Raw genomic sequence first — 25,858 nt, 5'->3', positions numbered from 1 at the left:
TAAGAGGTGTGGAATCAGAGGTTGGGAATCAGAGGCAGGGAATCAGAGGCTTGGAATCAGATGCAGGGAATCAGATGCGGGGAATCAGAGGCGGGGAATCAGAGCTGGGGAATCAGAGGTGGGGAATCAGATTTGGGGAATCAGAGGCGGGGACTTAGATATTGGGAAACAGAGGAGGGGAATCAGAGGCGGGGAAACCCAGGCGGGGAATCAGATATGGGGAATCAAAGGTGGGGAATCAGAGGCAAGGAATCAGATGTGCGGAATCAGAGATGGGGAATCAGAGGCAGGGAATCAGAATCAGAAGCAGGGAATCAGAGGCCGGGAATAAGAGGCCGGAATCAGATGCTGGGAATCAGAGGCCTGGAATCAGAGGCGGGGAATCAGAGGCAGGGAATCAGATGCGGGGAATCAGAGGCGGGGAATCAGAGCTGGGGAATCAGAGGTGGGGTATTAGAGTTGGGGAATCAGAGGCGGGGAATCAGATATGGGGAAACAGAGGTGGGGAATCAGAGGCGGGGAAACAGAGGCAGGGAATCAGATATGGGGAATCAGAGGTGGGGAATCAGAGATGGGGAATCAGAGGCGGTGAATCAGAGATGGGGAATCAGAGGCGGGAATCAGAGGCAGGAAATCAGACACGGGGATTCAGAGCCTGGGAATCAGACGGGGGGAATCAAAGGCGGGGAATCAGAGCTGGGGAATCAGAGGCAGGGAATCAGAGGCGGGGAATCAGATATGGGGAATCAGAGGCTGGGATTCAGAGGCGGGGAATCAGAGGCATGGAATCAGACACGGGGAATCAGAGGTGGGGAATCAGAGATGGGGAATCAGAGGCGGGGAATCAGAGGCAGGGAATCAGACGCGATGAATCTGAGGCGGGGAATCAGAGCTGGGGAATCAGAGGTGGGGAATCAGAGTTGGGGAATCAGAGGCAGGGAATCGGATGTGCGGAATCAGAGATGGGGAATCAGATGTGGGGAATCAGAGGAATCAGAGATGGGGAATCAGAGGCGGGGAATCAGAGGCAGGAAATCAGACACGGGGATTCAGAGGCTGGGAATCAGACGGGGGGAATCAAAGGCGGGGAATCAGAGCTGGGGAATCAGAGGCAGGGAATCAGAGTTGGGGATTCAGAGACGGGGAATCAGATATGGGGAAACAGAGGCGGGGAATCAGAGGCGGGCAAACAGAGGCGGGGAATTAGATATGGGGAATCAGAGGTGGGGAATCAGAGGTGGTGAATCAGTGATGGGGAATCACAGGCGGGGAATCAGAGGCAGGGAATAGAACGCAGGGAATCAGACGCAGGGAATCAGAGCTGGGGAATCAGAGGTGGGGAATCAGAGGTTGGGAATCAGAGGCAGGGAATCAGAGGAAGGGAATCAGATGTGCGGAATCGGAGATGGGGAATCAGAGGCAGGGAATCAGAGGCGGGGAATCAGAGGCGGGGAATCAGAGGCCGGGAATCAGATATGGGGAAACTGAGGCGGGGAATCCGAGGCGGGGAAACAGAGGCGGGGAATCAGATATGGGGAATCAGAGGTGGGGAATCAGAGGTTCGGAATCAGAGGCAGGGAATCAGAGGCTTGGAATCAGATGCAGGGAATCAGATGCGGGGAATCAGAGGCGGGGAATCAGAGCTGGGGAATCAGAGGTGGGGAATCAGATTTGGGGAATCAGAGGGTGGGGACTTAGATATTGGGAAACAGAGGCGGGGAATCAGAGGCGGGGAAACAGAGGCGGGGAATCAGATATGGGGAATCAGAGGTGGGGAATCAGAGGCAGGGAATCAGATCTGCGGAATCAGAGATGGGGAATCAGAGGCAGGGAAACAGAATCAGAAGCAGGGAATCAGAGGCCGGGAATCAGAGGCCGGAATCAGATGCTGGGAATCAGAGGCCTGGAATCAGAGGTGGGGAATCAGAGGCAGGGAATTAGATGCGGGGAATCAGAGGCGGGGAATCAGAGCTGGGGAATCAGAGGCGGGGTATTAGAGTTGGGGAATCAGAGGCGGGGAATCAGAGTTGGGGAATCAGAGGCAGGGAATTGGATGTGCGGAATCAGAGATGGGGAATCAGAGGTGGGGAATCAGAGGCGGTGAATCAGAGATGGGGAATCAGAGGCAGGGAATCAGAGGCGGGGAATCAGAGGCAGGGAATCAGACGCGGGGAATCTGAGGCGGGGAATCAGAGCTGGGGAATCAGAGGTGGGGAATCAGAGTTGGGGAATCAGAGGCAGGGAATTGGATGTGCGGAATCAGAGATGGGGAATCAGAGGTGGGGAATCAGAGGCGGTGAATCAGAGATGGGGAATCAGAGGCGGGGAAACAGAGGCAGGAAATCAGACACGGGGATTCAGAGGCTGGGAATCAGACGGGGGGAATCAAAGGCGGGGAATCAGAGCTGGGTAATCTGAGGCAGGGAATCAGAGTTGGGGATTCAGAGGCGGGGAATCAGATATGGGGAAACAGAGGCGGGGAATCAGAGGCGGGCAAACAGAGGCGGGGAATTAGATATGGGGAATCAGAGGTAGGGAATCAGAGGTGGTGAATCAGTGATGGGGAATCACAGGCGGGGAATCAGAGGCAGGGAATAGAACGCGGGGAATCAGAGGCAGGGAATCAGAGCTGGGGAATCAGAGGCGGGGAATCATAGTTGGGAATCAGAGGCGGGAATCAGATATGGGGAAACAGAGGCGGGGAATCAGAGGCGGGGAAACAGAGGCGGGGAATCAGATATGGGGAATCGGATGCAGGGAATCAGAGGCGGGGAATCAGAGCTGGGGAATCAGAGGCGGGGAATCAGAGTTGGGGCATCAGAGGTGGGGAATTAGATATAGGGAAACAGAGGCGGGGAATCAGAGGCGGGGAAACAGAGGCGGGGAATCAGATATGGAGAATCAGAGGTGGGGAATCAGAGGCGGGGAATCAGAGGCAGGGAATCGGACGCCGGGAATCAGAGGCGGGGAATCAGAGCTGGGGAATCAGAGGCGGGGTATTAGAGTTGGGGAATCAGAGGCGGGGAATCAGAGCTGGGGAATCAGAGGTGGGGAATCAGAGTTGGGGCATCAGAGGTGGGGAATTAGATATCGGGAAACAGAGGTGGGGAATCAGAGGCGGGGAAACAGAGGCGGGGAATCAGATATGGGGAATCAGAGGTGGGGAATCAGAGGCAGGGAATCAGATGTGCGGAATCAGAGATGGGGAATCAGAGGCAGGGAATCAGAATCAGAAGCGGGGAATCAGAGGCCGGGAATCAGAGGCCGGGAATCAGATGCTGGGAATAAGAGGCCGGGAATCAGAGGTGGGGAATCAGAGTCCGGGAATCAGAGATGGGGATTCAGAGGCGGGGAATGAGATATGGAGAATCAGAGGCGGGGAATCAGAGGCCGGGAAACAGAGGTGGGGAATCAGATATGGGGAATCAGAGGTGGCGAATCAAAGACGGTGAATCAGAGATGGGGAATCAGAGGCGGGGAATCAGAGGCAGGGAATCAGATGCGGGGAATCAGAGGCGGGGAATCAGAGCTGGCGAATCAGAGGCGGGGAATCAGAGGTGGGCAATCAGAGGCGGGGAATCAGATATGGGGAATCAGAGGCGGGGAAACAGAGGCGGGGAATCAAATATAGGGAATCAGAGGTGGGGAATCAGAGGTTGTGAATCAGAGATGGGGAATCAAGGCGGGGAATCAGAGGCAGGGAATCAGACACGGGGAATCAGAGGCGGGGATTCAGAGCTGGGGAATCAGAGGCGGGGAATCAGAGTTGGGGAATCAGAGGCAGGGAATCAGATATGGGGAATCAGAGGGGGGGAATCAGAGGCGGAGAAACAGAGGCGGGGAATCAGATATGGGGAATCAGAGGTGGGGAATCAGGGGCAGGGAATCAGTGGCATGGAATCAGAGGCGGGGAATCAGAGGCGGGTAATCAGAGGCAGGGAATCAGACACGGGGAAACAGAGGCGGGGAATAAGAGATGGGGAATCAGAGGCGGGGAATCAGAGGCAGGGAATCGGACTCCGGGAATCAGAGTCGGGGAATCAGAGCTGGGGAATCAGAGGCGGGGAATCAGAGTTGGGGAATCAGAGGCGGGGAATCAGATATGGGGAAATAGAGGCGGGGAATCAGATATGGGGAATCAGAGGTGTGGAATCAGAGGTTGTGAATCAGAGGAAGGGAATCAGAGTCGGGGAAACAGAAGCGGGGAATCAGATATGTGGAATCAGAGGTGGCGAATCAAAGGCGGTGAAACAGAGATGGGGAATCAGGGCAGGGAATCAGAGGCAGGGAATCAAACACGGGGAATCAGAGCTGGGGAATCAGAGACGGGGAATCAGAGTTGGGAATCAGAGGCGGGGAATCAGAGGCGGGGAAACAGAGGCGGGGAATGAGATATGGGGAATCAGAGGTGGGGAATCAGAGGTTGGGAATCAGAGGCAGGGAATCAGAGGCGGGGAATCAGAGGCGGGGAATCAGAGGAAGGGAATCAGATGTGCGGAATCGGAGATGGGGAATCAGAGGCAGGGAATCAGAGGCGGGGAATCAGAGGCGGGGAATCAGAGGCCGGGAATCAGATATGGGGAAACTGAGGCGGGGAATCCGAGGCGGGGAAACAGAGGCGGGGAATCAGATATGGGGAATCAGAGGTGGGGAATCAGAGGTTGGGAATCAGAGGCAGGGAATCAGAGGCTTGGAATCAGATGCAGGGAATCAGATGCGGTGAATCAGAGGCGGGGAATCAGAGCTGGGGAATCAGAGGTGGGGAATCAGATTTGGGGAATCAGAAGTGGGGACTTAGATATTGGGAAACAGAGGCGGGGAATCAGAGGCGGGGAAACAGAGGCGGGGAATCAGATATGGGGAATCAGAGGTGGGGAATCAGAGGCGGGGAATCAGAGGCAGGGAATCGGACGCCGGGAATCAGAGGCGGGGAATCAGAGCTGGGGAATCAGAGGCGGGGAATCAGAGTTGGGGAATCAGAGGCGGGGAATCAGATATGGGGAAATAGAGGCGGGGAATCAGATATGGGGAATCAGAGGTGTGGAATCAGAGGTTGGGAATCAGAGGCAGGGAATCAGAGGCGGGGAAACAGAGGCGGGGAATCAGATATGGGGAATCAGAGGTGGCGAATCAAAGGCGGTGAAACAGAGATGGGGAATCAGGGCAGGGAATCAGAGGCAGGGAATCAGAGCTGGGGAAACAGAGGCGGGGAATCAGATATGGGAAATCAGAGGTGGGGAATCAGGGGCGGGGAATCAGTGGCAGGGAATCAGAGCTTGGGATCCAGAGGTGGGGAATCAGAGCTGGGGAAACAGAGGCGGGGAATCAGAAATGGGGAATCAGAGGTGGGGAATCAGGGGCGGGGAATCAGTGGCAGGGAATCAGAGGCCGGGAATAAAAGGCGGGGAATCAGAGCTGGGGAATCAGAGGCGGGGAATCAGAGTTGGGGAATCAGAGGAGGGGAATCAGATATGGGGAAACAGAGGCCGGGAATCAGAGGCAGGCTAACAGAGGCGGGGAATCAGATATGGGGAATCAGAGGTGGGGAATTAGAGGTTGCGAATCAGAGGCGGGGAAACAGAGGCGGGGAATCAAATATAGGGAATCAGAGGTGGGGAATCAGAGGTTGTGAATCAGAGATGGGGAATCAAGGCGGGGAATCAGAGGCAGGGAATCAGACGCGGGGAATCAGAGGCGGGGATTCAGAGCTGGGGAATCAGAGGTGGTGAATCAGAGTTGGGGAATCAGAAGCAGGGAATCAGATATGGGGAATCAGAGGCGGGGAAACAGAGGCGGGGAAACAGAGGCGGGGAATCAGATATGGGGAATCAGAATTGGGGAATCAGGGGCAGGGAATCAGTGGCAGGGAATCAGAGGCGGGGAATCAGAGGCGGGGAATCAGAGGCAGGGAATCAGACACGGGGAATCGGAGGCGGGGAATCAGAGATGGGGAATCAGAGGCGGGGAATCAGAGGCAGGGAATCGGACTCCGGGAATCAGAGTCGGGGAATCGGAGCTGGGGAATCAGAGGCGGGGAATCAGAGTTGGGGAATCAGAGGCGGGGAATCAGATATGGGGAAGTAGAGGCGGGGAATCAGATATGGGGAATCAGAGGTGTGGAATCAGAGGTTGGGAATCAGAGGCAGGGAATCAGAGTCGGGGAATCGGAGGCGGGGAATCAGATATGGGGAATCAGAGGTGGGGAATCCGAGGTTGGGAATCAGAGGCAGGGAATCAGAGGCGGGGAATCAGAGGCGGGGAATCAGAGGAAGGGAATCAGATGTGCGGAATCGGAGATGGGGAATCAGAGGCAGGGAATCAGAGGCGGGGAATCAGAGGCGGGGAATCAGAGGCCGGGAATCAGATATGGGGAAACAGAGGCGGGGAATCCGAGGCGGGGAAACAGAGGCGGGGAATCAGATATGGGGAATAAGAGGTGGGGAATCAGAGGTTGGGAATCAGAGGCAGGGAATCAGAGGCTTGGAATCAGATGCAGGGAATCAGATGCGGGGAATCAGAGGCGGGGAATCAGAGCTGGGGAATCAGAGGTGGGGAATCAGATTTGGGGAATCAGAGGCGGGGACTTAGATATTGGGAAACAGAGGAGGGGAATCAGAGGCGGGGAAACCCAGGCGGGGAATCAGATATGGGGAATCAGAGGTGGGGAATCAGAGGCAAGGAATCAGATGTGCGGAATCAGAGATGGGGAATCAGAGGCAGGGAATCAAAATCAGAAGCAGGGAATCAGAGGCCGGGAATAAGAGGCCGGAATCAGATGCTGGGAATCAGAGGCCTGGAATCAGAGGCGGGGAATCAGAGGCAGGGAATCAGATGCGGGGAATCAGAGGCGGGGAATCAGAGCTGGGGAATCAGAGTTGGGGTATTAGAGTTGGGGAATCAGAGGCGGGGAATCAGATATGGGGAAACAGAGGTGGGGAATCAGAGGCGGGGAAACAGAGGCAGGGAATCAGATATGGGGAATCAGAGGTGGGGAATCAGAGATGGGGAATCAGAGGCGGTGAATCAGAGATGGGGAATCAGAGGCGGGGAATCAGAGGCAGGAAATCAGACACGGGGATTCAGAGCCTGGGAATCAGACGGGGGGAATCAAAGGCGGGGAATCAGAGCTGGGGAATCAGAGGCAGGGAATCAGAGGCGGGGAATCAGATATGGGGAATCAGAGGCTGGAATTCAGAGGCGGGGAATCAGAGGCATGGAATCAGACACGGGGAATCAGAGGTGGGGAATCAGAGATGGGGAATCAGAGGCGGGGAATCAGAGGCAGGGAATCAGACGCGATGAATCTGAGGCAGGGAATCAGAGCTGGGGAATCAGAGGTGGGGAATCAGAGTTGGGGAATCAGAGGCAGGGAATCGGATGTGCGGAATCAGAGATGGGGAATCAGATGTGGGGAATCAGAGGTGGCGAATCAAAGGCGGTGAAACAGAGATGGGGAATCAGGGCAGGGAATCAGAGGCAGGGAATCAAACACGGGCAATCAGAGCTGGGCAATCAGAGGCGGGGAATCAGAGTTGGGAATCACAGGCGGGGAATCAGAGGCAGGGAAACAGAGGCGGGGAATCAGATATGGGGAATCAGAGGTGGGGAATCCGAGGTTGGGAATCAGAGGCAGGGAATCAGAGGCGGGGAATCAGAGGCGGGGAATCAGAGGAAGGGAATCAGATGTGCGGAATCGGAGATGGGGAATCAGAGGCAGGGAATCAGAGGCGGGGAATCAGAGGCGGGGAATCAGAGGCCGGGAATCAGATATGGGGAAACAGAGGCGGGGAATCCGAGGCGGGGAAACAGAGGCGGGGAATCAGATATGGGGAATAAGAGGTGTGGAATCAGAGGTTGGGAATCAGAGGCAGGGAATCAGAGGCTTGGAATCAGATGCAGGGAATCAGATGCGGGGAATCAGAGGCGGGGAATCAGAGCTGGGGAATCAGAGGTGGGGAATCAGATTTGGGGAATCAGAGGCGGGGATTTAGATATTGGGAAACAGAGGAGGGGAATCAGAGGCGGGGAAACCCAGGTGGGGAATCAGATATGGGGAATCAAAGGTGGGGAATCAGAGGCAAGGAATCAGATGTGCGGAATCAGAGATGGGGAATCAGAGGCAGGGAATCAGAATCAGAAGCAGGGAATCAGAGGCCGGGAATAAGAGGCCGGAATCAGATGCTGGGAATCAGAGGCCTGGAATCAGAGGCGGGGAATCAGAGGCAGGGAATCAGATGCGGGGAATCAGAGGCGGGGAATCAGAGCTGGGGAATCAGAGGTGGGGTATTAGAGTTGGGGAATCAGAGGCGGGGAATCAGATATGGGGAAACAGAGGTGGGGAATCAGAGGCGGGGAAACAGAGGCAGGGAATCAGATATGGGGAATCAGAGGTGGGGAATCAGAGATGGGGAATCAGAGGCGGTGAATCAGAGATGGGGAATCAGAGGCGGGAATCAGAGGCAGGAAATCAGACACGGGGATTCAGAGCCTGGGAATCAGACGGGGGGAATCAAAGGCGGGGAATCAGAGCTGGGGAATCAGAGGCAGGGAATCAGAGGCGGGGAATCAGATATGGGGAATCAGAGGCTGGGATTCAAAGGCGGGGAATCAGAGGCATGGAATCAGACACGGGGAATCAGAGGTGGGGAATCAGAGATGGGGAATCAGAGGCGGGGAATCAGAGGCAGGGAATCAGACGCGATGAATCTGAGGCGGGGAATCAGAGCTGGGGAATCAGAGGTGGGGAATCAGAGTTGGGGAATCAGAGGCAGGGAATCGGATGTGCGGAATCAGAGATGGGGAATCAGATGTGGGGAATCAGAGGAATCAGAGATGGGGAATCAGAGGCGGGGAATCAGAGGCAGGAAATCAGACACGGGGATTCAGAGGCTGGGAATCAGACGGGGGGAATCAAAGGCGGGGAATCAGAGCTGGGGAATCAGAGGCAGGGAATCAGAGTTGGGGATTCAGAGACGGGGAATCAGATATGGGGAAACAGAGGCGGGGAATCAGAGGCGGGCAAACAGAGGCGGGGAATTAGATATGGGGAATCAGAGGTGGGGAATCAGAGGTGGTGAATCAGTGATGGGGAATCACAGGCGGGGAATCAGAGGCAGGGAATAGAACGCAGGGAATCAGACGCAGGGAATCAGAGCTGGGGAATCAGAGGTGGGGAATCAGAGGTTGGGAATCAGAGGCAGGGAATCAGAGGCGGGGAATCAGAGGCGGGGAATCAGAGGAAGGGAATCAGATGTGCGGAATCGGAGATGGGGAATCAGAGGCAGGGAATCAGAGGCGGGGAATCAGAGGCGGGGAATCAGAGGCCGGGAATCAGATATGGGGAAACTGAGGCGGGGAATCCGAGGCGGGGAAACAGAGGCGGGGAATCAGATATGGGGAATCAGAGGTGGGGAATCAGAGGTTCGGAATCAGAGGCAGGGAATCAGAGGCTTGGAATCAGATGCAGGGAATCAGATGCGGGGAATCAGAGGCGGGGAATCAGAGCTGGGGAATCAGAGGTGGGGAATCAGATTTGGGGAATCAGAGGGTGGGGACTTAGATATTGGGAAACAGAGGCGGGGAATCAGAGGCGGGGAAACAGAGGCGGGGAATCAGATATGGGGAATCAGAGGTGGGGAATCAGAGGCAGGGAATCAGATCTGCGGAATCAGAGATGGGGAATCAGAGGCAGGGAAACAGAATCAGAAGCAGGGAATCAGAGGCCGGGAATCAGAGGCCGGAATCAGATGCTGGGAATCAGAGGCCTGGAATCAGAGGTGGGGAATCAGAGGCAGGGAATTAGATGCGGGGAATCAGAGGCGGGGAATCAGAGCTGGGGAATCAGAGGCGGGGTATTAGAGTTGGGGAATCAGAGGCGGGGAATCAGAGTTGGGGAATCAGAGGCAGGGAATTGGATGTGCGGAATCAGAGATGGGGAATCAGAGGTGGGGAATCAGAGGCGGTGAATCAGAGATGGGGAATCAGAGGCAGGGAATCAGAGGCGGGGAATCAGAGGCAGGGAATCAGACGCGGGGAATCTGAGGCGGGGAATCAGAGCTGGGGAATCAGAGGTGGGGAATCAGAGTTGGGGAATCAGAGGCAGGGAATTGGATGTGCGGAATCAGAGATGGGGAATCAGAGGTGGGGAATCAGAGGCGGTGAATCAGAGATGGGGAATCAGAGGCGGGGAAACAGAGGCAGGAAATCAGACACGGGGATTCAGAGGCTGGGAATCAGACGGGGGGAATCAAAGGCGGGGAATCAGAGCTGGGTAATCTGAGGCAGGGAATCAGAGTTGGGGATTCAGAGGCGGGGAATCAGATATGGGGAAACAGAGGCGGGGAATCAGAGGCGGGCAAACAGAGGCGGGGAATTAGATATGGGGAATCAGAGGTAGGGAATCAGAGGTGGTGAATCAGTGATGGGGAATCACAGGCGGGGAATCAGAGGCAGGGAATAGAACGCGGGGAATCAGAGGCAGGGAATCAGAGCTGGGGAATCAGAGGCGGGGAATCATAGTTGGGAATCAGAGGCGGGAATCAGATATGGGGAAACAGAGGCGGGGAATCAGAGGCGGGGAAACAGAGGCGGGGAATCAGATATGGGGAATCGGATGCAGGGAATCAGAGGCGGGGAATCAGAGCTGGGGAATCAGAGGCGGGGAATCAGAGTTGGGGCATCAGAGGTGGGGAATTAGATATAGGGAAACAGAGGCGGGGAATCAGAGGCGGGGAAACAGAGGCGGGGAATCAGATATGGAGAATCAGAGGTGGGGAATCAGAGGCGGGGAATCAGAGGCAGGGAATCGGACGCCGGGAATCAGAGGCGGGGAATCAGAGCTGGGGAATCAGAGGCGGGGTATTAGAGTTGGGGAATCAGAGGCGGGGAATCAGAGCTGGGGAATCAGAGGTGGGGAATCAGAGTTGGGGCATCAGAGGTGGGGAATTAGATATCGGGAAACAGAGGTGGGGAATCAGAGGCGGGGAAACAGAGGCGGGGAATCAGATATGGGGAATCAGAGGTGGGGAATCAGAGGCAGGGAATCAGATGTGCGGAATCAGAGATGGGGAATCAGAGGCAGGGAATCAGAATCAGAAGCGGGGAATCAGAGGCCGGGAATCAGAGGCCGGGAATCAGATGCTGGGAATAAGAGGCCGGGAATCAGAGGTGGGGAATCAGAGTCCGGGAATCAGAGATGGGGATTCAGAGGCGGGGAATGAGATATGGAGAATCAGAGGCGGGGAATCAGAGGCCGGGAAACAGAGGTGGGGAATCAGATATGGGGAATCAGAGGTGGCGAATCAAAGACGGTGAATCAGAGATGGGGAATCAGAGGCGGGGAATCAGAGGCAGGGAATCAGATGCGGGGAATCAGAGGCGGGGAATCAGAGCTGGCGAATCAGAGGCGGGGAATCAGAGGTGGGCAATCAGAGGCGGGGAATCAGATATGGGGAATCAGAGGCGGGGAAACAGAGGCGGGGAATCAAATATAGGGAATCAGAGGTGGGGAATCAGAGGTTGTGAATCAGAGATGGGGAATCAAGGCGGGGAATCAGAGGCAGGGAATCAGACACGGGGAATCAGAGGCGGGGATTCAGAGCTGGGGAATCAGAGGCGGGGAATCAGAGTTGGGGAATCAGAGGCAGGGAATCAGATATGGGGAATCAGAGGGGGGGAATCAGAGGCGGAGAAACAGAGGCGGGGAATCAGATATGGGGAATCAGAGGTGGGGAATCAGGGGCAGGGAATCAGTGGCATGGAATCAGAGGCGGGGAATCAGAGGCGGGGAATCAGAGGCAGGGAATCAGACACGGGGAAACAGAGGCGGGGAATAAGAGATGGGGAATCAGAGGCGGGGAATCAGAGGCAGGGAATCGGACTCCGGGAATCAGAGTCGGGGAATCAGAGCTGGGGAATCAGAGGCGGGGAATCAGAGTTGGGGAATCAGAGGCGGGGAATCAGATATGGGGAAATAGAGGCGGGGAATCAGATATGGGGAATCAGAGGTGTGGAATCAGAGGTTGTGAATCAGAGGAAGGGAATCAGAGTCGGGGAAACAGAAGCGGGGAATCAGATATGTGGAATCAGAGGTGGCGAATCAAAGGCGGTGAAACAGAGATGGGGAATCAGGGCAGGGAATCAGAGGCAGGGAATCAAACACGGGGAATCAGAGCTGGGGAATCAGAGACGGGGAATCAGAGTTGGGAATCAGAGGCGGGGAATCAGAGGCGGGGAAACAGAGGCGGGGAATGAGATATGGGGAATCAGAGGTGGGGAATCAGAGGTTGGGAATCAGAGGCAGGGAATCAGAGGCGGGGAATCAGAGGCGGGGAATCAGAGGAAGGGAATCAGATGTGCGGAATCGGAGATGGGGAATCAGAGGCAGGGAATCAGAGGCGGGGAATCAGAGGCGGGGAATCAGAGGCCGGGAATCAGATATGGGGAAACTGAGGCGGGGAATCCGAGGCGGGGAAACAGAGGCGGGGAATCAGATATGGGGAATCAGAGGTGGGGAATCAGAGGTTGGGAATCAGAGGCAGGGAATCAGAGGCTTGGAATCAGATGCAGGGAATCAGATGCGGTGAATCAGAGGCGGGGAATCAGAGCTGGGGAATCAGAGGTGGGGAATCAGATTTGGGGAATCAGAAGTGGGGACTTAGATATTGGGAAACAGAGGCGGGGAATCAGAGGCGGGGAAACAGAGGCGGGGAATCAGATATGGGGAATCAGAGGTGGGGAATCAGAGGCGGGGAATCAGAGGCAGGGAATCGGACGCCGGGAATCAGAGGCGGGGAATCAGAGCTGGGGAATCAGAGGCGGGGAATCAGAGTTGGGGAATCAGAGGCGGGGAATCAGATATGGGGAAATAGAGGCGGGGAATCAGATATGGGGAATCAGAGGTGTGGAATCAGAGGTTGGGAATCAGAGGCAGGGAATCAGAGGCGGGGAAACAGAGGCGGGGAATCAGATATGGGGAATCAGAGGTGGCGAATCAAAGGCGGTGAAACAGAGATGGGGAATCAGGGCAGGGAATCAGAGGCAGGGAATCAGAGCTGGGGAAACAGAGGCGGGGAATCAGATATGGGAAATCAGAGGTGGGGAATCAGGGGCGGGGAATCAGTGGCAGGGAATCAGAGCTTGGGATCCAGAGGTGGGGAATCAGAGCTGGGGAAACAGAGGCGGGGAATCAGAAATGGGGAATCAGAGGTGGGGAATCAGGGGCGGGGAATCAGTGGCAGGGAATCAGAGGCCGGGAATAAAAGGCGGGGAATCAGAGCTGGGGAATCAGAGGCGGGGAATCAGAGTTGGGGAATCAGAGGAGGGGAATCAGATATGGGGAAACAGAGGCCGGGAATCAGAGGCAGGCTAACAGAGGCGGGGAATCAGATATGGGGAATCAGAGGTGGGGAATTAGAGGTTGCGAATCAGAGGCGGGGAAACAGAGGCGGGGAATCAAATATAGGGAATCAGAGGTGGGGAATCAGAGGTTGTGAATCAGAGATGGGGAATCAAGGCGGGGAATCAGAGGCAGGGAATCAGACGCGGGGAATCAGAGGCGGGGATTCAGAGCTGGGGAATCAGAGGCGGTGAATCAGAGTTGGGGAATCAGAAGCAGGGAATCAGATATGGGGAATCAGAGGCGGGGAAACAGAGGCGGGGAAACAGAGGCGGGGAATCAGATATGGGGAATCAGAATTGGGGAATCAGGGGCAGGGAATCAGTGGCAGGGAATCAGAGGCGGGGAATCAGAGGCGGGGAATCAGAGGCAGGGAATCAGACACGGGGAATCGGAGGCGGGGAATCAGAGATGGGGAATCAGAGGCGGGGAATCAGAGGCAGGGAATCGGACTCCGGGAATCAGAGTCGGGGAATCGGAGCTGGGGAATCAGAGGCGGGGAATCAGAGTTGGGGAATCAGAGGCGGGGAATCAGATATGGGGAAGTAGAGGCGGGGAATCAGATATGGGGAATCAGAGGTGTGGAATCAGAGGTTGGGAATCAGAGGCAGGGAATCAGAGTCGGGGAATCGGAGGCGGGGAATCAGATATGGGGAATCAGAGGTGGGGAATCCGAGGTTGGGAATCAGAGGCAGGGAATCAGAGGCGGGGAATCAGAGGCGGGGAATCAGAGGAAGGGAATCAGATGTGCGGAATCGGAGATGGGGAATCAGAGGCAGGGAATCAGAGGCGGGGAATCAGAGGCGGGGAATCAGAGGCCGGGAATCAGATATGGGGAAACAGAGGCGGGGAATCCGAGGCGGGGAAACAGAGGCGGGGAATCAGATATGGGGAATAAGAGGTGGGGAATCAGAGGTTGGGAATCAGAGGCAGGGAATCAGAGGCTTGGAATCAGATGCAGGGAATCAGATGCGGGGAATCAGAGGCGGGGAATCAGAGCTGGGGAATCAGAGGTGGGGAATCAGATTTGGGGAATCAGAGGCGGGGACTTAGATATTGGGAAACAGAGGAGGGGAATCAGAGGCGGGGAAACCCAGGCGGGGAATCAGATATGGGGAATCAGAGGTGGGGAATCAGAGGCAAGGAATCAGATGTGCGGAATCAGAGATGGGGAATCAGAGGCAGGGAATCAAAATCAGAAGCAGGGAATCAGAGGCCGGGAATAAGAGGCCGGAATCAGATGCTGGGAATCAGAGGCCTGGAATCAGAGGCGGGGAATCAGAGGCAGGGAATCAGATGCGGGGAATCAGAGGCGGGGAATCAGAGCTGGGGAATCAGAGTTGGGGTATTAGAGTTGGGGAATCAGAGGCGGGGAATCAGATATGGGGAAACAGAGGTGGGGAATCAGAGGCGGGGAAACAGAGGCAGGGAATCAGATATGGGGAATCAGAGGTGGGGAATCAGAGATGGGGAATCAGAGGCGGTGAATCAGAGATGGGGAATCAGAGGCGGGGAATCAGAGGCAGGAAATCAGACACGGGGATTCAGAGCCTGGGAATCAGACGGGGGGAATCAAAGGCGGGGAATCAGAGCTGGGGAATCAGAGGCAGGGAATCAGAGGCGGGGAATCAGATATGGGGAATCAGAGGCTGGAATTCAGAGGCGGGGAATCAGAGGCATGGAATCAGACACGGGGAATCAGAGGTGGGGAATCAGAGATGGGGAATCAGAGGCGGGGAATCAGAGGCAGGGAATCAGACGCGATGAATCTGAGGCGGGGAATCAGAGCTGGGGAATCAGAGGTGGGGAATCAGAGTTGGGGAATCAGAGGCAGGGAATCGGATGTGCGGAATCAGAGATGGGGAATCAGATGTGGGGAATCAGAGGAATCAGAGATGGGGAATCAGAGGCGGGGAATCAGAGGCAGGAAATCAGACACGGGGATTCAGAGGCTGGGAATCAGACGGGGGGAATCAAAGGCGGGGAATCAGAGCTGGGGAATCAGAGGCAGGGAATCAGAGTTGGGGATTCAGAGACGGGGAATCAGATATGGGGAAACAGAGGCGGGGAATCAGAGGCGGGCAAACAGAGGCGGGGAATTAGATATGGGGAATCAGAGGTGGGGAATCAGAGGTGGTGAATCAGTGATGGGGAATCACAGGCGGGGAATCAGAGGCAGGGAATAGAACGCAGGGAATCAGACGCAGGGAATCAGAGCTGGGGAATCAGAGGCGGGGAATCATAGTTGGGAATCAGAGGCGGGGAATCAGATATGGGGAAACAGAGGCGGGGAATCAGAGGCGGGGAAACAGAGGCAGGGAATCAGATATGGGGAATCGGATGCGGGGAATCAGAGGCGGGGAATCAGAGCTGGGGAATCAGAGGCGGGGAATCAGAGTTGGGGCATCAGAGGTGGGGAATTAGATATAGGGAAACAGAGGCGGGGAATCAGAGGCGGGGAAACAGAGGCGGGGAATCAGATATGGGGAATCAGAGGTGGGGAATCAGAGGCAGGGAATCAGATGTGCGGAATCAGAGATGGGGAATCAGAGGCAGGGAATCAGAATCAGAAGCGGGGAATAAGAGGCCGGGAATCAGAGGCCGGGAATCAGATGCTGGGAATAAGAGGCCGGGAATCAGAGGTGGGGAATCAGAGTCCGGGAATCAGAGATGGGGATTCAGAGGCGGGGAATGAGATATGGAGAATCAGAGGCGGGGAATCAGAGGCCGGGAAACAGAGGTGGGGAATCAGATATGGGGAATCAGAGGTGGCGAATCAAAGGCGGTGAATCAGAGATGGGGAATCAGAGGCGGGGAATCAGAGGCAGGGAATCAGATGCGGGGAATCAGAGGCGGGGAATCAGAGCTGGCGAATCAGAGGCGGGGAATCAGAGGTGGGCAATCAGAGGCGGGGAATCAGATATGGGGAATCAGAGGCGGGGAATCAGAGGCGGGGAAACAGAGGCGGGGAATCAAATATAGGGAATCAGAGGTGGGGAATCAGAGGTTGTGAATCAGAGATGGGGAATCAAGGCGGGGAATCAGAGGCAGGGAATCAGACACGGGGAATCAGAGGCGGGGATTCAGAGCTGGGGAATCAGAGGCGGGGAATCAGAGTTGGGGAATCAGAGGTAGGGAATCAGATATGGGGAATCAGAGGCGGGGAATCAGAGGCGGGGAAACAGAGGCGGGGAATCAGATATGGGGAATCAGAGGTGGGGAATCAGGGGCAGGGAATCAGTGGCAGGGAATCAGAGGCGGGGAATCAGAGGCGGGGAATCAGAGGCAGGGAATCAGACACGGGGAATCAGAGGCGGGGAATCAGAGATGGGGAATCAGAGGCGGGGAATCAGAGGCAGGGAATCGGACGCCGGGAATCAGAGTCGGGGAATCAGAGCTGGGGAATCAGAGGCGGGGAATCAGAGTTGGGGAATCAGAGGCGGGGATTCAGATATGGGGAAATAGAGGCGGGGAATCAGATATGGGGAATCAGAGGTGTGGAATCAGAGGTTGGGAATCAGAGGAAGGGAATCAGAGTCGGGGAAACAGAGGCGGGGAATCAGATATGTGGAATCAGAGGTGGCGAATCAAAGGCGGTGAAACAGAGATGGGGAATCAGGGCAGGGAATCAGAGGCAGGGAATCAAACACGGAGAATCAGAGCTTGGCATTCAGAGGCGGGGAATCAGAGTTGGGAATCAGAGGCGGGGAATCAGAGGCGGGGAAACAGAGGCGGGGAATCAGATATGGGGAATCAGAGGTGGGGAATCAGAGGTTGGGAATCAGAGGCAGGGAATCAGAGGCGGGGAATCAGAGGCGGGGAATCAGAGGAAGGGAATCAGATGTGCGGAATCGGAGATGGGGAATCAGAGGCAGGGAATCAGAGACGGGGAATCAGAGGCGGGGAATCAGAGGCCGGGAATCAGATATGGGGAAACTGAGGCGGGGAATCCGAGGCGGGGAAACAGAGGCGGGGAATCAGATATGGGGAATCAGAGGTGGGGAATCAGAGGTTGGGAATCAGAGGCAGGGAATCAGAGGCTTGGAATCAGATGCAGGGAATCAGATGCGGGGCATCAGAGGCGGGGAATCAGAGCTGGGGAATCAGAGGTGGGGAATCAGATTTGGGGAATCAGAGGTGGGGACTTAGATATTGGGAAACAGAGGTGGGGAATCAGAGGCGGGGAAACAGAGGCGGGGAATCAGATATGGGGAATCAGAGGTGGGGAATCAGAGGCAGGGAATCAGATGTGCGGAATCAGAGATGGGGAATCAGAGGCAGGGAATCAGATATGGGGAATCAGAGGTGGGACATCAGAGGTTGTGAATCACAGATGGGGAATCAGAGGCGGGGAATCAGATATGGGGAATCAGAGGCAGGGAATCAGAGGCGGGGAATCAGAGATGGGGAATCAGAGGTGGGGAATCAGAGGCGGTGAATCAGAGATGGGGAATCAGAGGCGGGGAATCAGAGGCAGGAAATCAGACACGGGGATTCAGAGGCTGGGAATCAGACGGGGGGAATCAAAGGCGGGGAATCAGAGCTGGGGAATCTGAGGCAGGGAATCAGAGTTGGGGATTCAGAGGCGGGGAATCAGATATGGGGAAACAGAGGCGGGGAATCAGAGGCGGGCAAACAGAGGCGGGGAATTAGATTTGGGGAATCAGAGGTAGGGAATCAGAGGTGGTGAATCAGTGATGGGGAATCACAGGCGGCGAATCAGAGGCAGGGAATAGAACGCGGGGAATCAGAGGCAGGGAATCAGAGCTGGGGAATCAGAGGCGGGGAATCATAGTTGGGAATCAGAGGCGGGAATCAGATATGGGGAAACAGAGGCGGGGAATCAGAGGCGGGGAAACAGAGGCGGGGAATCAGATATGGGGAATCGGATGCAGGGAATCAGAGGCGGGGAATCAGAGCTGGGGAATCAGAGGCGGGGAATCAGAGTTGGGGCATCAGAGGTGGGGAATTAGATATAGGGAAACAGAGGCGGGGAATCAGAGGCGGGAAACAGAGGCGGGGAATCAGATATGGGGAATCAGAGGTGGGGAATCAGAGGCAGGGAATCAGATGTGCGGAATCAGAGATGGGGAATCAGAGGCAGGGAATCAGAAGCGGGGAATCAGAGGCCGGGAATCAGAGGCCGGGAATCAGATGCTGGGAATAAGAGGCCGGGAATCAGAGGAGGGGAATCAGAGTCCGGGAATCAGAGATGGGGATTCAGAGGCGGGGAATGAGATATGGAGAATCAGAGGCGGGGAATCAGAGGCGGGGAAACAGAGGTGGGGAATCAGATATGGGGAATCAGAGGTGGCGAATCAAAGGCGGTGAATCAGAGATGGGGAATCTGAGGCGGGGAATCAGAGGCAGGGAATCAGATGCGGGGAATCAGAGGCGGGGAATCAGAGCTGGCGAATCAGAGGCTGGGAATCAGAGGTGGGCAATCAGAGGCGGGGAATCAGATATGGGGAATCAGAGGCGGGGAATCAGAGGCGGGGAAACAGAGGCGGGGAATCAAATATAGGGAATCAGAGGTGGGGAATCAGAGGTTGTGAATCAGAGATGGGGAATCAAGGCGGGGAATCAGAGGCAGGGAATCAGACGCGGGGAATCAGAGGCGGGGATTCAGAGCTGGGGAATCAGAGGCGGGGAATCAGAGTTGGGGAATCAGAGGCAGGGAATAAGATATGGGGAATCAGAGGCGGGGAATCAGAGGCCGGGAATCAGATATGGGGAAACAGAGGCGGGGAATCCGAGGCGGGGAAACAGAGGCGGGGAATCAGATATGGGGAATCAGAGGTGGGGAATCAGAGGTTGGGAATCAGAGGCAGGGAATCAGAGGCTTGGAATCAGATGCAGGGTATCAGATGCGGGGAATCAGAGGCGGGGAATCAGAGCTGGGGAATCAGAGGTGGGGAATCAGATGGTGAATCAGAGATGGGGAATCAGAGGTGGGGAATCAGAGGCAGGGAATCAGATGTGCGGAATCAGAGATGGGGAATAAGAGGCAGGGAATCAGAATCAGAAGCGGGGAATCAGAGGCCGGGAATCAGAGGCCGGGAATCAGATGCTGGGAATAAGAGGCCGGGAATCAGAGGTGGGGAATCAGATATGGGGAATCAGAGGTGGCGAATCAAAGGCGGTGAATCAGAGATGGGGAATCAGAGGCGGGGAATCAGAGGCAGGGAATCAGATGCGGGGAATCAGAGGCGGGGAATCAGAGCTGGCGAATCAGAGGCTGGGAATCAGAGGTGGGCAATCAGAGGCGGGGAATCAGATATGGGGAATCAGAGGCGGGGAATCAGAGGCGGGGAAACAGAGGCGGGGAATCAAATATAGGGAATCAGATGTGGGGAATCAGAGGTTGTGAATCAGAGGCAGGGAATCAAGGCGGGGAATCAGAGGCAGGGAATCAGACGCGGGGAATCAGAGGCGGGGATTCAGAGCTGGGGAATCAGAGGCGGGGAATCAGAGTTGGGGAATCAGAGGCAGGGAATCATATATGGGGAATCAGAGGCGGGGAATCAGAGGCGGGGAAACAGATGTGGGGAATCAGAGGTGGGGAATCAGGGGCAGGGAATCAGAGTTGGGGAATCAGAGGCAGGGAATCATATATGGGGAATCAGAGGCGGGGAATCAGAGGCGGGAATCAGAGGCGGGGAATCAGAGCTGGCGAATCAGAGGCTGGGAATCAGAGGTGGGCAATCAGAGGCGGGGAATCAGATATGGGGAATCAGAGGCGGGGAATCAGAGGCGGGGAAACAGAGGCGGGGAATCAGAGGCGGGGAAACAGAGGCGGGGAATCAAATATAGGGAATCAGATGTGGGGAATCAGAGGTTGTGAATCAGAGGCAGGGAATCAAGGCGGGGAATCAGAGGCAGGGAATCAGACGCGGGGAATCAGAGGCGGGGATTCAGAGCTGGGGAATCAGAGGCGGGGAATCAGAGTTGGGGAATCAGAGGCAGGGAATCATATATGGGGAATCAGAGGCGGGGAATCAGAGGCGGGGAATCAGATGTGGGGAATCAGAGGTGGGGAATCAGGGGCAGGGAATCAGAGTTGGGGAATCAGAGGCAGGGAATCATATATGGGGAATCAGAGGCGGGGAATCAGATGCGGGAATCAGAGGCGGGAATCAGATATGGGGAAACAGAGGCGGGGAATCAGAGGCGGTGAAACAGAGGCGGGGAATCAGATATGGGGAATCGGATGCAGGGAATCAGAGGCGGGGAATCAGAGCTGGGGAATCAGAGGCGGGGAATCAGAGTTGGGGCATCAGAGGTGGGGAATTAGATATAGGGAAACAGAGGCGGGGAATCAGAGGCGGGGAAACAGAGGCGGGGAATCAGATATGGGGAATCAGAGGTGGGGAATCAGAGGCAGGGAATCAGATGTGCGGAATCAGAGATGGGGAATAAGAGGCAGGGAATCAGAATCAGAAGCGGGGAATCAGAGGCCGGGAATCAGAGGCCGGGAATCAGATGCTGGGAATAAGAGGCCGGGAATCAGAGGTGGGGAATCAGATATGGGGAATCAGAGGTGGCGAATCAAAGGCGGTGAATCAGAGATGGGGAATCAGAGGCGGGGAATCAGAGGCAGGGAATCAGATGCGGGGAATCAGAGGCGGGGAATCAGAGCTGGCGAATCAGAGGCTGGGAATCAGAGGTGGGCAATCAGAGGCGGGGAATCAGATATGGGGAATCAGAGGCGGGGAATCAGAGGCGGGGAAACAGAGGCGGGGAATCAAATATAGGGAATCAGATGTGGGGAATCAGAGGTTGTGAATCAGAGGCAGGGAATCAAGGCGGGGAATCAGAGGCAGGGAATCAGACGCGGGGAATCAGAGGCGGGGATTCAGAGTTGGGGAATCAGAGGCAGGGAATCATATATGGGGAATCAGAGGCGGGGAATCAGAGGCGGGGAAACAGAGGCGGGGAATCAGATGTGGGGAATCAGAGGTGGGGAATCAGGGGCAGGGAATCAGAGTTGGGGAATCAGAGGCAGGGAAGCATATATGGGGAATCAGAGGCGGGGAATCAGAGGCGGGGAAACAGAGGCGGGGAATCAGATGTGGGGAATCAGAGGCGGGGAATCAGACGCGGGGAATCAAAGGCAGGGAATCAGACACGGGGAATCAGAGGCGGGGAATCAGAGATAGGGAATCAGAGGCGGGGAATCAGAGGCAGGGAATCGGATGCCGGGAATCAGAGTCGGGGAATCAGAGCTGGGGAATCAGAGGCGGGGAATCAGAGTTGGGGAATCAGAGGCGGGGAATCAGATATGGGGAAATAGAGGCGGGGAATCAGATATGGGGAATCAGAGGTGTGGAATCAGAGGTTGGCAATCAGAGGCAGGGAATCAGAGTCGGGGAAACAGAGGCGGGGAATCAGATATGGGGAATCAGAGGTGGCGAATCAAAGGCGGTGAAACAGAGATGGGGAATCAGGGCAGGGAATCAGAGGCAGGGAATCAGAATCAGAAGCGGGGAATAAGAGGCCGGGAATCAGAGGCCGGGAATCAGATGCTGGGAATAAGAGGCCGGGAATCAGAGGTGGGGAATCAGAGTCCGGGAATCAGAGATGGGGATTCAGAGGCGGGGAATGAGATATGGAGAATCAGAGGCGGGGAATCAGAGGCCGGGAAACAGAGGTGGGGAATCAGATATGGGGAATCAGAGGTGGCGAATCAAAGGCGGTGAATCAGAGATGGGGAATCAGAGGCGGGGAATCAGAGGCAGGGAATCAGATGCGGGGAATCAGAGGCGGGGAATCGGAGCTGGCGAATCAGAGGCGGGGAATCAGAGGTGGGCAATCAGAGGCGGGGATTCAGATATGGGAAATCAGAGGCGGGGAATCAGAGGCGGGGATACAGAGGCGGGGAATCAAATATAGGGAATCAGAGGTGGGGAATCAGAGGTTGTGAATCAGAGATGGGGAATCAAGGCGGGGAATCAGAGGCCGGGAATCAGACACGGGGAATCAGAGGCGGGGATTCAGAGGCGGGGAATCAGAGTTGGGGAATCAGAGGCGGGGAATCAGAGGCAGGGAATCAGACACGGGGAATCAGAGGCGGGGAATCAGAGATGGGGAATCAGAGGCGGGGAATCAGAGGCAGGGAATCGGACGCCGGGAATCAGAGTCGGGGAATCAGAGCTGGGGAATCAGAGGCGGGGAATCAGAGTTGGGGAATCAGAGGCGGGGATTCAGATATGGGGAAATAGAGGCGGGGAATCAGATATGGGGAATCAGAGGTGTGGAATCAGAGGTTGGGAATCAGAGGAAGGGAATCACAGTCGGGGAAACAGAGGCGGGGAATCAGATATGTGGAATCAGAGGTGGCGAATCAAAGGCGGTGAAATAGAGATGGGGAATCAGGGCAGGGAATCAGAGGCAGGGAATCAAACACGGAGAATCAGAGCTGGGCATTCAGAGGCGGGGAATCAGAGTTGGGAATCAGAGGCGGGGAATCAGAGGCGGGGAAACAGAGGCGGGGAATCAGATATGGGGAATCAGAGGTGGGGAATCAGAGGTTGGGAATCAGAGGCAGGGAATCAGAGGCGGGGAATCAGAGGCGGGGAATCAGAGGAAGGGAATCAGATGTGCGGAATCGGAGATGGGGAATCAGAGGCAGGGAATCAGAGACGGGGAATCAGAGGCGGGGAATCAGAGGCCGGGAATCAGATATGGGGAAACTGAGGCGGGGAATCCGAGGCGGGGAAACAGAGGCGGGGAATCAGATATGGGGAATCAGAGGTGGGGAATCAGAGGTTGGGAATCAGAGGCAGGGAATCAGAGGCTTGGAATAAGATGCAGGGAATCAGATGCGGGGCATCAGAGGCGGGGAATCAGAGCTGGGGAATCAGAGGTGGGGAATCAGATTTGGGGAATCAGAGGTGGGGACTTAGATATTGGGAAACTGAGGCGGGGAATCAGAGGCGGGGAAACAGAGGCGGGGAATCAGATATGGGGAATCAGAGGTGGGGAATCAGAGGCAGGGAATCAGATGTGCGGAATCAGAGATGGGGAATCAGAGGCAGGGAATCAGATATGGGGAATCAGAGGTGGGACATCAGAGGTTGTGAATCACAGATGGGGAATCAGAGGCGGGGAATCAGATATGGGGAATCAGAGGCAGGGAATCAGAGGCGGGGAATCAGAGATGGGGAATCAGAGGTGGGGAATCAGAGGCGGTGAATCAGAGATGGGGAACCAGAGGCGGGGAATCAGAGGCAGGAAATCAGACACGGGGATTCAGAGGCTGGGAATCAGACGGGGGGAATCAAAGGCGGGGAATCAGAGCTGGGGAATCTGAGGCAGGGAATCAGAGTTGGGGATTCAGAGGCGGGGAATCAGATATGGGGAAACAGAGGCGGGGAATCAGAGGCGGGCAAACAGAGGCGGGGAATTAGATATGGGGAATCAGAGGTAGGGAATCAGAGGTGGTGAATCAGTGATGGGGAATCACAGGCGGGGAATCAGAGGCAGGGAATAGAACGCGGGGAATCAGAGGCAGGGAATCAGAGCTGGGGAATCAGAGGCGGGGAATCATAGTTGGGAATCAGAGGCGGGAATCAGATATGGGGAAACAGAGGCGGGGAATCAGAGGCGGGGAAACAGAGGCGGGGAATCAGATATGGGGAATCGGATGCAGGGAATCAGAGGCGGGGAATCAGAGCTGGGGAATCAGAGGCGGGGAATCAGAGTTGGGGCATCAGAGGTGGGGAATTAGATATAGGGAAACAGAGGCGGGGAATCAGAGGCGGGGAAACAGAGGCGGGGAATCAGATATGGGGAATCAGAGGTGGGGAATCAGAGGCAGGGAATCAGATGTGCGGAATCAGAGATGGGGAATCAGAGGCAGGGAATCAGAAGCGGGGAATCAGAGGCCGGGAATCAGAGGCCGGGAATCAGATGCTGGGAATAAGAGGCCGGGAATCAGAGGAGGGGAATCAGAGTCCGGGAATCAGAGATGGGGATTCAGAGGCGGGGAATGAGATATGGAGAATCAGAGGCGGGGAATCAGAGGCGGGGAAACAGAGGTGGGGAATCAGATATGGGGAATCAGAGGTGGCGAATCAAAGGCGGTGAATCAGAGATGGGGAATCAGAGGCGGGGAATCAGAGGCAGGGAATCAGATGCGGGGAATCAGAGGCGGGGAATCAGAGCTGGCGAATCAGAGGCTGGGAATCAGAGGTGGGCAATCAGAGGCGGGGAATCAGATATGGGGAATCAGAGGCGGGGAATCAGAGGCGGGGAAACAGAGGCGGGGAATCAAATATAGGGAATCAGAGGTGGGGAATCAGAGGTTGTGAATCAGAGATTGGGAATCAAGGCGGGGAATCAGAGGCAGGGAATCAGACGCGGGGAATCAGAGGCGTGGATTCAGAGCTGGGGAATCAGAGGCGGGGAATCAGAGTTGGGGAATCAGAGGCAGGGAATCAGATATGGGGAATCAGAGGCGGGGAATCAGAGGCCGGGAATCAGATATGGGGAAACAGAGGCGGGGAATCCGAGGCGGGGAAACAGAGGCGGGGAATCAGATATGGGGAATCAGAGGTGGGGAATCAGAGGTTGGGAATCAGAGGCAGGGAATCAGAGGCTTGGAATCAGATGCAGGGTATCAGATGCGGGGAATCAGAGGCGGGGAATCAGAGCTGGGGAATCAGAGGTGGGGAATCAGATTTGGGGAATCAGAGGTGGGGACTTAGATATTGGGAAACAGAGGCGGGGAATCAGAGGCGGGGAAACAGAGGCGGGGAATCAGATATGGGGAATCAGAGGTGGGGAATCAGAGGCAGGGAATCAGATGTGCGGAATCAGAGATGGGGAATCAGAGGCAGGGAATCAGAATCAGAAGAATGGAATCAGAGGCCGGGAATCAGAGGCCGGAATCAGATGCTGGGAATCAGAGGCCTGGAATCAGAGGCGGGGAATCAGAGGCAGGGAATCAGATGCGGGGAATCAGAGGCGGGGAATCAGAGCTGGGGAATCAGAGGCGGGGTATTAGAGTTAGGGAATCAGAGGCGGGGAATCAGATATGGGGAAACAGAGGTGGGGAATCAGAGGCGGGGAAACAGAGGCAGGGAATCAGATATGGGGAATCAGAGGTGGGGCATCAGAGGTTGTGAATCACAGATGGGGAATCAGAGGTGGGGAATCAGAGGCAGGGAATCAGACGCGGGGAATCAGAGGCGGGGATTCAGAACTGGGGAATCAGAAGCGGGGAATCAGAGTTGGGGAATCAGAGGCGGGGAATCAGATATGCGGAATCAGAGGCAGGGAATCGGAGGCGGGGAATCAGAGGCAGGGAATCAGACGCGTGGAATCTGAGGCGGGGAATGAGATATGGGGAATCAGAGGTGGGGAATCAGAGTTGGGGAATCAGAGGCAGGGAATTGGATGTGCGGAATCAGAGAGGGGGAATCAGAGGTGCGGAATCAGGCGGTGAATCAGAGATGGGGA

The sequence above is a fragment of the Narcine bancroftii genome, chromosome 6, assembly GCF_036971445.1.
Source record: "Narcine bancroftii isolate sNarBan1 chromosome 6, sNarBan1.hap1, whole genome shotgun sequence".
NCBI classification, from domain to species: Eukaryota; Metazoa; Chordata; class Chondrichthyes; order Torpediniformes; family Narcinidae; genus Narcine; species Narcine bancroftii.
The sequence above is the reverse complement of the archived record's forward strand: the minus strand, read 5'-3'. Positions refer to the sequence as shown.